Below are 5,245 nucleotides of genomic sequence, written 5' to 3'. Positions count from 1 at the left end.
TCTGGACTTTCTTCTTAGAATCATTTATATTGTATCCTATAGCTTTTTATATGTCATATTTCTGTTTTCATTTCTGTCTAGGTATTTTTTTTTTGCTTTCCTCTAATTTTGTTGATGACCCATTGGTGTTTAGTAGCATGTTTTTAATACCCATATTTTTGTGTTTTTTTCCAGTTTTATTCTTCTCATTGATTTTTACTTTCATAGCACTGTTGTCAGAAAAGATGCTTGACATGATTTCAGTCATCTTGAATTTACTGATACTTGTTTTGTGGCTAACATGTAATGTATCCTGGAGAATGTCCCATGTGTCCTTGAGAAGAATGTGTATTCTGTTGTTTTTTAATGGAATGTTCTGTTTATGTCTATTAAGTCCATCTGGTCTAATGTGTCACTTAAAGATGATGTATCCTTCTGATTTTCTGTCTGAATGATGTATCCAATGACTTAAGTTGGGTGTTAAAATCCCCTGCTATTATCATATTCCTGTCAATTTCTCCTTTTAGCTTTGTTAATATTTGCATTATATATATTTTAAAATAATTATTTATTTATTTTTAGAGAAAGAGAGAGAAGAGCATGCAGGAGTGAAGGAGGGGTTGAGGGAGTGGGAAAGAGTGGGAGAGAATCTCCAGCAGACTCCCTGCTGGGCATGGAGCTGGATGTAGGGCTTGATCTCATGGCCCCAAGATCATGATCTGAGCCAAAATCAAGAGTCAGATGCTCAACCAACTAAGTCATCCAGGTGCCCCTGCTTTATATATTCTGGTTCTATATTGGATGCATATATATTTGTAAATGTTATGTCTTCTTACTGGATTGACCTCTTTATTGTTATGTAATGCTCTTCTTTGTCTTTTCAATTAGCAATAATCGCGCCTCGGATAAACCTCAGTGGCTACGACACTGCCACTGCGCAAAGCTGTTCTTAGTCTTTTATTACAGTCTTTGTTTTAATGTCTATTTTGTCTGAGCTGAGTATAGCTACACCAGCTTTCTTTTTGTTTCTATTTGCATGGAATATCTTTTTCTGTCTCTTTACTTTCAGTCTGTTTGTGTCTTTAATTCTTAGTAAGTCTCTTATAAGGCAGATATAAATGGGTCCTTTTTTAAAAAAATTTATCCATTCAGTCACTCTATGTCTTTTGATTGAAGAATATAATGCATTTACATTTAAAGTAATTATTGATAGGTATATACTTATTATCCTATTGTTAATTGTTTTCTGTTTTTGTAGTTACTCTCTGTTTCTTTCTTCTTCTTTATTTTTCTTTGTGGTTTGATGACTTTCTTTAGTGTTATGTTTGGGTTCCTTTCTCTCTTTTTTTTTCTTTTTGTTTTTGCTTTGTGGTTATTGTGAGATTTGCATATAATATCCTATGTATGTAACCATTGGTTTTAAGTTGATAGGAACTTAAATTTGAGCACTTTCTAAATTTTATATTTTTGCTCCTCCTCCCCTATGTTTTATGTTTTTGATGTCATATTTTACATGTTTATTATGCATCCATTAATGAATTATTGCATTTTTCACTAATTTTGCTGCTTTTGTCTTTTAACCTTTATATTTGCTTTATAAATGATTGCTCTACTATCTTTACTATATATTTACCTTTTCCACTGAGATTTTTATTTATTTTTTTTAAGAGAGGTGGGGAGGAGGGCGCCTGGGTGGCTCAGTTGGTTAAGCGACTGCCTTCGGCTCAGGTCATGATCCTGGAGTCCCTGGATCAAGTCCCGCATCGGGCTCCCTGCTCGGCCGGGAGCCTGCTTCTGCCTCTGACCCTCCCCCCTCTCATGTGCTCTCTCTCTCTCATTCTCTCTGTCTCAAGTAAATAGAAATAAAAAAAATCTTAAGAAAAAAAAAAGAGTGGTGGGGAGGAAGAGAGGGAGAGAGAATCTTAAGTAGGTTCCACACCCAGTGCGTAGCCCAATGTGGGGCTTGATCTCACAACCCTGAGATAATGACATGAGCAGAAAACAAGAGTTGGAGGCTTAACCAACTGAGACACCCAGATGCTGTGGGATTTTTACTTTTGTAAAATCATTATTTATCTGTGCCACTACTTTTTAGCTTAAAGAAATCTCTTTAACATTTCTAGTAGGGCTGATGTAGTGGCAATGAACTCCTTTATGGTTTGCTTATCTGAAAAATCCTTGCTCACCCCTTCAATTCTGAATCATCGCTGGGTAGAGAATTCTTGGTTGGAAGTTTGGAAGTTTTTTCCTTTCAACACTTTGAATATGTCATACTGCTCCATTTTAGTCTGCATTTTTTTTTCTTTTTCTTCTTTGCTGAGAAAAATAGCTGATAGCTTTATGGGGTTCCCCTTGTATGTAACACTTTTTTCCTTGCTGCTGTTAAGATTCTTTCTTTAATTTTTACCATTTCGATTATAACGTGTCTTAGTGTGGATTGCTTGGGGTTCTTATTTGGATCTCTCTGGGGTTCCTGACATGGATGTCAGTTTCATCCAGATGAGGGAAATTTTTAGCCATTAATGCTTCAAATAAGTTTTCAGGTCTTCTCTCTCTCTTTTCCTTCTGTGACCTCTCTAATGTGAATGTTGTTATACTCAATGTTATCCTAAAAGTCCCTTTAAGTACTTTATTTTTGTAAATATTTGTTTTTCTTTTGCCAATCCATTTGTGTAAGTTCCATTTTTTTGTCTTCCACCTCACCAATCTGTTCTTCTGCTTCATCCAGTCTCCTGTTGATACAGAGCTATAGCATGGGTGTAGGCAGAGCCCTTAGTGGGACACACTCTTCAATGCAAACAGGTTAGAGGAAGAGTTCCAAATGGCTCCCACCATTGCCAGTATTAGAAGTTATAATGAGATCACAAAATGGCACTCACTGGTGTCTCTGCCCTAGAGAGAGATCCAAAAATTTCCTGCCTTTCTTGCAGATGTTTTAAGATTAATAAGTGGGTCTCCTTACCATATGGTCTAGGTGATTTTCAAACTGGTATTTTTGTGCAAGGATCCAGTGCAAGTGAATTTTTTAGTGAGCCTTGTAAAAGCAGGTTTTCTGTTACCTACAGAAATCCCTGTTTATTAATCCCTGTTTATTTTCAAAGCCAGACATTTTGGGAACTCATCTCTCCTGTGCAAGGACTAGAGGTTAAAATACTTGGTGTGGAGCACAGACCCCTTATTTATCAGGAAAAAAGTTACATATTTGTGAGATCCCTTTTGTTTGTGGATTGCCATTTCCTTGGGTGGTTTTATTGGGTTTTGTTTTGTTTTTGTTTTGGCATGAGCATGTTTCTGTCTCTCTTCCCCATTTTGATGTTATCCTTTTATCCTTTGTTGTGGGAGTTCTGTTTATTTAGTTTTCAGGTCTCTTTAGGAGGGAATCATTTTATATGTTGTTATAAATTTTTTTGTGTTTATGGGAGGAGATGAGTTCAAGATCTCCCTGCACTGCCATCTTGAACCCCCCCAGCAGCATTTGATTCTTGTGTGTAATGCTCTTCCTCACAAATCATAAAACATTTCGAATAGCTAAATTTACTTTCTTCATTTATTTATAATCCACATAGAGATATCATAGAATATATGTCATATTCAAATTGGGTAGAAATCTCAACTTTGTTAAGATGCAAATAAAATGTCCCTATTGTATTCAAGGTAAGTTGCTACACTGTCAGATGGTGCTGGGAAGAATAAATATTTGATAACACACTCCAATTAATAGGGTCAGTTCAGAACTCACACTACCTGCTGCAATCTATTGCTCAAGATAAGAATCATTAATATTAGTAAATAACTATATTGAATCATCAAAATTACAGCTGGTCTACCATAATATGGAGTAGACCTTTAATAGGAAGGAGAAAAGTCTTATAATAGAGACTAGACAAGACTCTTCCATTTTCTTCTAATAATCTTCAAGTTTCACTATTTATATTTCCATGTGGCTTGGAAGATAAAACCCAGATAAACTTTCTGCTTGTGAATTGTCATCCCCTATAAATAGAAATCAAGTTTGGGATCATGGAAAAGAAATCATAAAGTAGGCAACTTATATCTTCCTTCAGTCTAGACCATGAATAAAAGGAACATAAGGAAATTTCAAGGCATACATGCGGTCCCTCTTAATTAGCTGTGGAAGAAATAATTTACAGCTGAAACAAAATATACCCAAATACATTGAGCATTTTCCTGATATGTGGCTTTTACAACTATAAATATTGTGACAATGGAAGCAGGTGGATGGCACAGTTGATTGTATATGGGAGTTGAAGATCTTTTCTTTCTCTTTCTAAAATTGACTACTTACCTTGAATTATAAAGAGCAAAATTTGACCTTCAGCTTTTATCATAATTTAGACTCTATATATGGAAATTTGAAATCTCAGAAGCAAACCAGTAGGAAGAAAAATAAGTTAAATTTAGCAAGATTAAGATTATGGAAAATGGCTTCTAAGGATTTCTTCCATGTGGGTATCATTAAAAATCCTATCTCATTTGGACCTGGATCAGCAAGAATATCCATATATGTCCCATGGGACTGGGTCATAATTAAAAATTTGTGGTACTTTTAGAGAAGATATATGTAACTTAGTGTTTGATCTTCCTGAACAGAAGAATCCCCAGCAGCAGTTGAGGTGGTTCTCTATTTGTTCCCTGTTAATATCTTGCATGGACCTAGATAGAATATTTCTTAAGTTTTTTCCTAATAATCTCATCTATATTGATGAAAAAGAGAAGAAACATCAATCTACTTGTATATTCTAAGTATTATATCTTGTTTTGTTCAGTAAGACAACCACAAGAAAAGCATGTAAATAAGGTTTATTTCCCCAATTAATATAAACCAGTTATGTATATAATAAAGGAAACTTTTCTGTATTGAATGTGTGGAGTTTTGGAATAAATACAACAATAGAAAGAAAAACCTCATTTCTGATTTTTAAAAAAGAGGGGAGTGAGGGAGAATTAATTGTTAAAAAACAAATTACTACTACTGATTATGGAATGAGAAATTGATATTAGGGGTGTTGGGGAACACAATATGCCATAAGAGTTATCAACATTATCAATGTCCTTGTCATTACTGTCTAATCATCGATCATCATCCCTAATCTTATTTGAACTATAAGCAGACTTTACCATGATTCATCGATCATTCCACCTCGACACACTGTCTTCACTTGACTTTCAGAAAACTTCCTGGATTTCTTCCTTTCAAATTGATGGCTGTTTTTCATCTCTCTTACTGCTTCTTCTTCATCTCACT

The 5,245-nt window shown here is 34.9% G+C and overlaps 1 pseudogene; it reads right to left on the bottom strand.

Annotated features, from left to right (window-relative positions):
* Window positions 1-854: 854 nt before the first annotated feature.
* LOC123849042 (U4 spliceosomal RNA) lies at window positions 855-924 on the bottom strand (annotated as a pseudogene).
* Between the last annotated feature and the right edge of the window lie 4,321 nt (window positions 925-5,245).

The sequence above is a fragment of the Mirounga angustirostris genome, unplaced genomic scaffold (genome assembly GCF_029215605.1).
Source record: "Mirounga angustirostris isolate CCGP_5_RB_7025 unplaced genomic scaffold, mMirAng1.0.hap1 SCAF_2, whole genome shotgun sequence".
Classification (NCBI taxonomy): Eukaryota; Metazoa; Chordata; class Mammalia; order Carnivora; family Phocidae; genus Mirounga; species Mirounga angustirostris.
The sequence above is the reverse complement of the archived record's forward strand: the minus strand, read 5'-3'. Positions and strand labels throughout refer to the sequence as shown.